Source organism: Equus quagga, chromosome 20 (genome assembly GCF_021613505.1).
Source record: "Equus quagga isolate Etosha38 chromosome 20, UCLA_HA_Equagga_1.0, whole genome shotgun sequence".
NCBI classification, from domain to species: domain Eukaryota; kingdom Metazoa; phylum Chordata; class Mammalia; order Perissodactyla; family Equidae; genus Equus; species Equus quagga.
The window spans coordinates 39414806-39425768 of record NC_060286.1 but is presented as its reverse complement, the minus strand read 5'-3'; positions in this window follow the sequence as shown (position 1 = coordinate 39425768).

The window sequence follows — 10963 nt, the reverse complement described above, 5'->3', positions numbered from 1 at the left end:
TTTAATCCCAGTTTTGCTTCCTCTCACTAGTGTGTGACATAGGATGGATTATTTCAAGTCTCTTAGCCTTTTTAATTTTGTTCTTAAATAAAGGAAAGTTCTTTTTCAATCACAGCGTGGCTGTTAGTCTGCAATGCCTTGCATTTGGTTAGGCATTTAATGAATATTCATTCTTGTCCTCACCCATCCTGAGATGTACTTTTGAATCTAGGGATCTGAGAAGGTTCCAGAAGGGAAGCAGAGGCTTTCACAAAGGGAGCAGTTAAAGAGACTGGCTACACCTTTGAGCCCAGCTTACCTGTGTGGAAGAGGGATCAGAAAGCAAAGAAGGAAGCCATATGCAGGAATGGAAAGTATGCATGTGGACAGAGGATGTCCTGGACCAGCCTTAGAGGGCTCTGTGCATGACAGTGGGTGGCCAGGATGGTGGCTGAGCCTCTCTTCTTCCAACAGAAGAGAGGAAACCCTCGATGGACCCCCTCTTGCCACCCCATTGTGTGTTGAGTTGGGTCCTGTTCTGTGGCCCCAGGTGGAGTGTCCCAGTTGCACAAAAGGAAGAAAGCCTGCTGACAGATGAGTGATGTGCTGAAGGACAGATTTATGACTGATGTAGGAAGGCAGAGCCTGGCTCTGGCAATGTGGAGAAGGACGGATGTATTATTGGTCTGGGAGGGCAGGGCCCATGTCTGCCTGCATGGCTGTCTGAGATCTGCCATCTCTTTGCTCATCAGCTTTGGGAGGAGTGATTGTTGTATGAGTCTTTCTGTTGGTTTCAGGATTAAAACACCTAAATATATTCTCTGCATTACTGTGTGTAATTATGAATAATTCATATATAAGCTGCATGGTCATAATGGTGTTATTCTTTCCACTAACTCCAGTGAATCCAATCCAACTCAGACCTATTTATCAAGGTCTTTACTCTGGTCTGGACACATGGTCATGAGAATCAACAAAATACAAGTAAGAAAAGATCCAACTCCTCACCTGGGGATCTCCTGCTGTAACTGGGGACTATCATAGGAGTTTCCTCCCCAAAAATTTGTTGAATGAAATACAATATAGTTCAAAGTCAAGAGTATATATAATTAGAAGGCAGTCCTCTGAGAGCCTGGTGGGATAATGACCAACGTGTGTGGGGAAGCTGGGAAGGTTTCACAGTGGAAGAAGCATTTGAGTTGGATCTTGGAGGAGAGGAGTGGAAGGAGGAGATTTCCGTGAAGAGCGGTTGGGACCATGCGATTGCAGACCTGGTTTCTAGCTGCATCTGCCCCGTAGACTTGTATTGAATGTGTAGGGGGAAATGTTAAACGCATTGCCATTGGTTTCCTCATCTGCAATAGGTAGATCCATCTCTCCCAGTCTACAGCCTCCTACTCCTCCACCTCCACCTCGTATTAGAAGGAGGAACCCATGCCTTATTAGATGAAAATGCTTCCAGAGGTCTATCACATCACCCATGTGCCTAATGTCTGACGGGACTTCCTTTTGCTATGCCCCAAGGTACCACCTCAGGCCAACGCAAGGTATCTTTCTTTGTCTTTCTCCGCAAACCCATGGGCTCAGTCCTTCATCCTCCCAGCTGCTAGCACCAATCTCATTTGTGTTTATTTTCCCTTGTGACAGGTTTAGCTGTGTGTTTATAAAGGCCAAGAAAACCAAGGTCTTATCTGGCATTTTCACCTCTGTGTTCCCAGGGCTAGCTTAGAATCTGGTGGGAGTTAGGGATCCACGGGTCTGTGGAGAAGGGGTGAAACAGTGGGCGAGTGGGTGGAAGAATGGATGATTAGATGAATGTGGATACTAGGTAAAGTGCACCCATCCTCGCTAATCTGTTTTTCCATAGATTTTGAAGCTAAGACCATTGCGCTCTCTTGCCTTAAAAATATTTTTTTCTTTTACTTTCTGTGATGTGTAGAAAATTTCCGTATACCTTAATTCACTGTAGAAAATTTTTAAAAATGGGCATGTATAGAAAAACATTGCCTCAATTCCATCAGACGGGGAATAAAAATAGTCAATATTTTGATTTTTTTTCAATTTTTTCCTCGGCATTTATCTGAATAGTTAGTTACCAATCAATAATATGTCTATCAGTATTTTAAAAAATGAAATAGTGATATTTATACAGTTTTGTTTCTTTTTATTTTCTGCTTAGCGTTATATCATAAGCATATTCCTATGTGGAGTTTTTTGGTGTTTTTCTGCTGGGGAAGATTTGCCCTGAGCTAACATCTGCACCAATGTTCCTCTATTTTGTATATAACAGCCACAGCATGGACACCCATGAGTGGTGTAGTTCCGTGCCTGGGAACTGAACCTGGGCTGCTGAAGCAGAGCATGCTGCACTTAACCACTAGGGCATGGGGCTGGCCAAAGTATTTTTTTTAAAGGAACCTAAAGTTTTCATTGTCTGGCTGTATAATTCATTAAGCCATTCTTCTTCTATTGAACATTTTTAAGTGATATTCACTTTTAACGAAGAGAAAATAAATATGTCACAAATAAACGTATCACAATCTTGGGGGCAATTTTAGTTATTTCCTTAAAACTAAAGGTCTAGATTGGACTAATCAAGTCAATGTGTATAAATATTCTAAGGCTTGTGATATAAATTGCCAAATTGTTTCTCCGAAAAAGTGCCTCAGGTTACACTGTCATCAGCAGTGAGAGGGCTCATCTCACAGTCTTATTAGGTCTGTGACCAAAATCTATTAGCACTTTGGACTTGAGTCTGGATTTTAGTGACTTTCATGCTCATTGCCAGCTCTTAAATGCCATCATTCAGTTCTTAATTTTGATTGATTTCTGCGATTTTGAATACGCAGTCAACTAAATTTTTAGGGACAAGTTTGTATTGATGAATTTTCTGACCTCTTATCTAGCTGAGAATAAATGACTTTCTTTTGTATTCAGACATGAAAGACAATTTTGCTGGGTATAAGTTCCCTGGGTCACAAATTTTGTTCCTCTCATCTCTGCAGCTGTTGCTTCATGATCTTCTATCGTTTAATCTCAAAGAAAGCAGAATCTATCCTGAGTTTTATTCCTTCTTAAATGACCTATATTACATGTTGGGTACTTGTAGGACTTATTTTTTTCTTTCTCCTTGTAATGCGTCAGTTTTGTTGGTATGCTTCCCTTCTCTTTGATTTTTCCCCTAAGTAAGACCAGCCTTTCTGGATAAAATGCCCTGGTCTCTTAAACCCAGTTGTCACTTCTGTTCTCATTGTTCTAGCTTCTTACTCAGCATCACTTCTAATTCAGATATGCAGCATGTTTCTTATTCTCATCACCTTCTTTCATCTTCTCCATAGTTATTCTCAATTCCTTGTGGGTTATTTGAGTCTGAATTCTGAAAGATCTAGTCAAGTTTGCTCCACGTCGCTGACTGTATTTTTCTACAGCGCCTCATCTCCTCTTCAAAGGCTCCTGTGCAGACCTGAGGCGTCTTCAGTGCTCGTGTGCTCCTTTCTTTCCAAATTCATCTCCTTTTTCTTCTCATCGTTGTCATTTGACTTTGGCTTGGTTACTACTCATGGCTTCTGGCCGGCCCCCATTGAAGAATCCCAATAATGCAAGATGATTTTCCTTTTTTGAACAAAATCCGGCACTAAGTCATTCTCTGTGTCCCATCTCTTCATGGACCATTCACGCGAAGGTTGTCTTTCCTCTCCTCTGGTTCTCCAGTGTTGTTGTGCATTTCAATAAGCCTCTTTTCCCATTGACTTGTCCTCAAATGAGAAGAGAGCTCTCTAGACCCTGCATTGATCAAAGATGAGACGTGCAGACAGTGTCCCTCGATGTGCTCTCTCTCCCATGTGCCAGTTTATGCATTGTCCATGATTTGAGCTCTTCGATGCCAAATGTCTTCTATCCTAATGATGTGAATGAACACAGCAGACATTGCTCACTCCCTGTTGCCTGACTAAGGATTAGCACACGACAGTCAATAGGCTAAGTGCTTTACGTACATGGGTTCATTTTATTCTCCCCCAAACCCGGTCAGCTAGACATTATCTATTGTAGTACATTTTGCAGATGAGGATATTGTGGGCTGGAAATGTGTGCAGCTTGACTGAGGTTGCCCAGTGGGCCAAGACTGCAGAATCTGGCCTTTAGCCCACCCCATAATATGGGACGGGTCTAGTGGGGTTGTGGAAGGAGGCTGTGTGCACCCAAGATGCCCCTTTTCACAGTCCCAAGGTCAGGCTCAGACTCAGGACATGCACAAAACTACCATTTCTAGGATGAGCGGCTTCCAGGACCTTCCAGCCTCTGTTTCTGTTCCACAGGCCTCAAATCCAGAGCCAAGACTTCCAGACCTGTCATGCGATCATGGGTGCCCTTCACTTTTGACCTACTTGTTTTCTTAGTGTTACAGTCTCTTAAAAACTGGAAAACAGCAGTGCCAATGGGAATAGCTGCCCTCTTCTGGGTGCATGACGTGCTCTGGACTGTGTGAAGCACTTTGCCTGGATTGACCCCATGATTACTCACAAAAGCCCTGGGAGAGATGTGCTGCTTTTACTTAGGATTCCCATTTCATAGCTAAAAACACTGAGTCAGAGGCTGGTGTCCTGACGCTCTGCTCCTTAGGTGCAAGGCAGGCCAGTGGGGGAGGAGGTGGAGGCACTGTAAGGCTGTCACTCAAAGCTGGGCCCACGTTAAGAGGAGAGAGCTCCAGTGCCCTGCTTTGACCCATCTTGTCCTTCTGTCCCAGAAGACCTCTGCCAGTTTTCAGTCCTATCCTCTGAATTCTGCACTCAGGCTTGCTCTGGCTGGCTGTGTGCACCGGGCTGATGGTCAAGCCTGGCTGTAAGCGATGATTCGGGGAGGCTGTTCTCTTTCTGAGCCTCTGATTTCCCTTCCATAAGCCCATCACTTTGACAGTACCACCCTTGCAGGGTGGTTGTGAGCCCTAAATAAAAATTGCGCCAAGCCCTTATCACACTGTCTGGCTCAAAAGTGTCAGGACTCTAAAATGTTTATTGCTCTTACCATTACTACTCTGTGTTCAGAATTATTGCAATAAGAACTTGCAACAAATTCTATCAGTGGCTCTTGTTTAATGCCCTTTGAAAGCTGAGCATGCAGCTGAGAATGCAGGCTGATCTAGAAATGTACGTAGGTGTACCCTCATGTTGACTGTAGATTAGTGCTTATTGTTGGGCGAAATCAGACCAGGTACAAAATAGCCCATTCAGGCAGTGTCAAGGCCTTTGACAGTCATGGTCCCCAGGCCCTATTTCCTAACTTTTTGGCTTAGATGGTCCCTGGGACCAATGATCGTCTTTGTTCATCTCATTTCTCTCGGGTTGTGCCTCAGCCAGGCTCAACCCTTTCTTACAGCTAAGCATTTTTGCCATTCTGGGAATATTTTCTTAGGCAGCTTATTTCATTCATTCACTCATTCACCAGACATTTACTGAGCAACCACTGTGTACCAGGCCTGTGCTAAGTGTTGTGGATATGGAGATTAACCAGGTTCAGGTCCCACCACCTCCATCCACCTGATCCCGCAGACGCGATGCAGCCAGCAGGATGCAACAGCCCTTGGAATCTCAAGCGCACTGAGGTGCTTCCTTAAAAAAACGGGAGTCACAAATTGCAGGTGACACCACCTGTCCCACGTAGAAATGTCCCCTTGCATCTTTCTTCAAAGCAAATAAAAACGAAAAAAGCAAAGGACTCCTGTCTGTAAATCATAGAAATTACAGCGTTGGCCTCATTGGCCCCTTAGTGTGGAGGTCTGCCTCAGCTGTGCTAAGAGCCTCTGCCGACACCACTCTCCTCTGGATTCCTCTGGGTTTTTCCTCTATGCAGCCTGCGCCCTTCGGCGCTTTAATGGCTGTCTGCAGAAGAGATAACTCTGGTGTGACGAGCTCTTTCAGAGGGTAGATATTTTTAAAGATTGTCAGGATCCTGCCAGCAGCTCTTATTACTGAGTACTTCTAGGCTTTTCACGGGAACAAAGTTGGGTGCAAATACCTTTCCAACATGTGGTGGGCCCTGACAGGGAGTGTGCTATTATTACTCCAGGAGGCTAACGTCCCACTGGGTTTTCAAGTTGATTCATTACTTTCTTCATGACTTGTGTTTATTTTCCAGCACCTGTGAAAAAACACATTGATATTTCAATACCCGCTATCATCGACTGCCTGTTGTGTGTAAGTACCCGCGCTCCTTGAAGGCAATTTTTTTTTAAATAGAAAGTTATTTAAAAGTTTAAAATCAAAATCGAGTTTATATTAGAACTTTTAGCATCTGACTTAAACAGCTGTATGTTTTTTTTTAAACTATACACCATTTTTAAACCATAAATTCTCATCCCAATGGAGAATTTGGATTTAAATAGTTCAAAGATGTTATTTTGAACTTAGATGCAAAAAAAAAAAAATAGTGGCAGGATTTTATAGATTTGAAAGGAATTCACCCCAAAATAGATCTCACCTAGTCGAGTCCCAGCTTTGTTTTCCTAGTGTCTGCTGAGTGTCTCTCCGTGGAAGTCCCACGGACCATGCAAACCCAGCATGGAAAAAGAAAAGTAATTTTCTTTCCTCCACAATCCTATTTCTCTTCTTTTGTCCCCCAAGTCCTTGTAGCAACCAGCTCTCCTGTCCACTTTCCAGGGGTAGATGTCTTGGATTCATTTGCAAGCTCTCCCCTCCTTTATTGTCGAGTGCCTTCACCATGACATCCCTTCAGTGCCTCCTCCTTATGTCTCAGGAGCCTGAGGCTCTCAAGGTGCAGATGGCTTAGCCCCATTTAGCAGTCAAGGGTAGGGTCCGGCGGTGGATATTTCTAGCATCCGTCCGCAGTGATTCTGATGTACCCCAGAGTGTGAGGTCTCTCTAGTCTCCCTCTCACGAGTCTGCTCTAAGCACACCTTGTTTCTAGTTTTACTTTCATTAGGAATAGTTCTCCTTGCTGTCCATCCCTAACTTCTCCAGACCTTTGCTCTCTTTCCAAGGTTTGCCCATATTGTTCCTCTCCTGTTATAAAAGTCACCGGAATCGCAAGCCTCCAGGATAATGTCCAGACGAGTTGGTGTGGCATCTTAGGAACTCTAACTCTAACTAAGCATTTTCTAGTGTCCCATCTCATCATTTTCTTTTGCATGCCCTCTGCTTATTGATCTAACATTCTGGTGCTTCCAAGAATACAAAACTGAGGCCAGGTTGCATGGATGCAAGTGCAGTTTCTAAAATTGCGAGATGATCGTCCTGCTAATCAGAACACATCCAGATTACTGCATTCAGTGTGGGTATTTGAAAAGAGATGTGGCCAATTGCAGTTCACCAGAGAGTCATGGAGATAGTGACAGACCTAGAGGGAAGTTGGCACAAGCAACGGTATCGTCACGGAGGACAGATAACGCGGAGGAAAGTCTTGGAGAAGACATGAGAGCTGCTTTCAGATTTGTGGAGAGGGATCTTAGAGGAGGGCTTCTGTTCTTAGGAGCAGGTCCGAGGCTAGTGGGTGGAAACCAAAGGACACCATTTTTAGCCTGATATAAGCTGTCCAGTCAGAGCTCTCCAGCAATGAAATGGACTTCCTCAGGAGATGATGAGCTCCCTGTCAGGGAAGATATGCTATTAGAGACTCAGTGGACTCTTGGCCAGGTCATTGAAGGAATGGAATGCACTCAGTGCCTGGCACATTGCAATTTTAGTTATTATTGTTGTTATTGTTGTCATTGTCATTGACTTAATTCAAGCATTAGAGACGTGTAAGGGATCATATGATATTCAAGATCTCCTCTGACACTGGGTTTTTGTGAACCTGTGCATTGCAAAAGACTGACACAACTAGTTACGGTCATGATTTTTGAGACTACTGGAACCTCTTAAAGCCAGCAGCACGGGCACTGAGTGTAATGCTCCACCCAGAGCTGGCTGTCTTTGTTTGGATTGATTTTTTTTCATGACTGGAAATAGCTTTTACATAATCTCCCCACGTTGTTTCATTCCAAGGATTTATCCCTCACCTGCATTATCTCGTGTGGTTTCGGAGACATTTGTGATCAACCTTTGCAAGAGCAGGCTCCAAATTCTGCTTTGGAGAAAAGTAGTGAGAACAATTCAAAGAGAGGCACCACCTCGCACGGTGCAGTCACAGACCAGGGAACTCGCCACAGCGTTTCCCAAGGTCCATGCCACTTACAAAATTACAAATGAGTTCTTAATAAAATCAGAACCTGCCCTTTTCTGATGCATCACTGTATACAAAGGTCTTTTCTTTTCTTCCCAACTTGAATCTTCACATCCTGCCATCTAGCACCAATTTTTATTAGAGGTACAACTAAGTTATCATAGAGTTATAAAAAGGAAACTTATTAAATATTGTTGCCAATAATTCTGGCTTCTGATATGCTTCCAAAAATTACGTCTGGATTATTGAGAAACTGAATGGCAAACCGATAAACTTAGTACATTTATTTTCATTTTCTTCTCTTCCTTTATGATTTTGGAATTGAAAAAGGCTCTAGGTTATTATTCAAAATTGATAAATTATTGCCCTAGGACTATCTCCTTGGAACCCTTGATGAATAGAAATATATGCATAAATATATGCACAATATACACACGTATAAACCATACATACGTATATATATATTTCACATTTTGAAAAAGGTAAAATATGCCACACATCTAGAATTCTATCTATGTCTGCTTTCTCTCTCTCACTCCTCTCTCTCCCACTTCCTCTCTCTCTCCTTTATCTCTCTCTGTCTCTGTTGCTCCGTGTCTCTGCCTCTCTCTCTCTCTCTGGAATACATACAATATACGAGTTGAGATCACTTTGTTATCCATCACAGCTCCATTTTCCTCTCTCCTTCCCCAAAGGAAACAGTTATCAGGCATTTTCTGTGAATCCTTTTAGTTCATGCTTTAATGTGTTACTGCATGTAAATCCATAAGAAACACATTTCTTTTTTACAGTAAATAGCATACAGCATATTCTGTGCTATTCAAAAAAATTTTCCTAAATGGAAGAACGCTGTGGTTTTTTTGTCTGGCACTTTGCTTTTCCTGCTCAGAAGTATATTTGAGAGCTCGACAAACTCTTACTCTCTATTACCTGCTTTGTAATATCCCATTTTATGACTATTTTATGTGTTATTTATCCACACCCATCTTCTGTTATTTTTAACTTTCAGCTATCACAGACAGTGCTGGAATGCACACTCTTGAGTATGTCTTGTTGTGAACACGTGGGGGTAGTTTCTGAGGGCAGGGTGACAGAATTCAGGGGTTTGGGACTTGAAAGAGAAAAAGTTAATCTTTATTTTTACTGACCTCTATCTGAAATTCAGCACCTCCTTGGACTGTGATCAAAGACAACAAAGTCTGGTGGCATGAGCAGTCCTGTGGCTCCGTCACCAATGGGGATCACAGTCTCGGATTGTGTTACACTTGTTGAAGGTGCCTCAAAACACTGTGCAGGAGCAGCAGCACCTCAAAATTACAGTAATTATGAGACTATTGCTGGATTGCTATTTTAATGAATTAAGAATGAACACGTATATTACAGTCTCAAAAATTTATTTTTTAAACATTTACAGCTGTTTTCAACATATTTGGTTTCCTTAGCAATCTTTATATATATTATTATACACTTTATAATATAATAAAATATAATATAATATCATAGTATATAATATACATTTTAATATATATTTAATAATTTAATAGTATTTAATAAAATATATTATAATGTGTATAATGTATGTTTAATATGTATAATAACATATATTATGTTATATTATATTATATTATACTTGCATCACAAGACTATCGGCAAAACAAGGTCCATGACAAAACAATTTAATAAGCCCTTCTCTCAGGTGTCTGATCTAACAATATGATTTCTAGGGCACGTGGTGTTCACAATTTCAGCTTTAGTAGAAACTGACAATGGGTTTTTTTTTTTTTTTGAGGAAGATTAGCCCTGAGCTGACATCTACTGTCAATCCTCCTCTTTTTGCTGAGGAAGACTGGCCCTGAGCTAACATCTGTGCTCATCTTCCTCTACTTTATATGTGGGACACCTACCACAGCATGGCCTGCCAAGCGGTGCCATGTCCGCACCCCGGATGTGAACCGGCGAACCCTGGGCGGCCAAAGTGGAACATGTGCACTTAACCGCTGTGCCACCAGGCTGGCCCCCTTGACAATTGTTTTCATAAGAGATGGTACCATTCTTCTGACACATCCACTAGCGGGATATGAGATTCACACTTCCCGCACCCTCGCCAGCACTTGGTGGGTATTTGAGGACGTTTCCCTATTTGGCCATCTGATGACTGAGAAAGACTAGCTCGTCATTTTGAGTTGTATTTCCCTGACTCCTGAGATTGCGCGTCTCTCCAAACATCTTTTGGCCATGTCAGTTTCTCTTCTGTGAATTGGGCAGTACCTATATTAACAAGACATTCCTAAGAGAGTGACAGAAATAGTGAATTTTGTAAGATCTTTTTGCCTGTGAAATTGCTCTCATAAATTTCCTGGAAACCCACTTTTTTACCAATGATCTTCAAAGTGAGGTGTTTGCTCATAAGGGTACTCAAAATGATTTATTGTGGTGTGGGAAGACATATTAAACTTTCTTTTTACATTTATTTTTATCTAAAAATATAAGAGAATTAAAATTTATTTAAAAATGTACATATTTGTTAATATTTATGCATGTGCAATTTATAAATTGTCTTATAAATACGTAGACATGTATCGGGAAGCCATGCTTACTATTTCCAAAAATATTTCGATAGCACTGCTTAAGACATGAGCACAATGATAAAAACAGTTAATTTATTAGTCACTTACTCTGTGCCAGTTGCTTTACAAACACTATTCAATTTAATTCTCATGATACCCCTACAGAGTAGGCACAATCATTTTTGGTTTCTCAGGAACCCAAGAATGAAGGACGTTACCTAATTTGCCCCAATGTTGGTTTT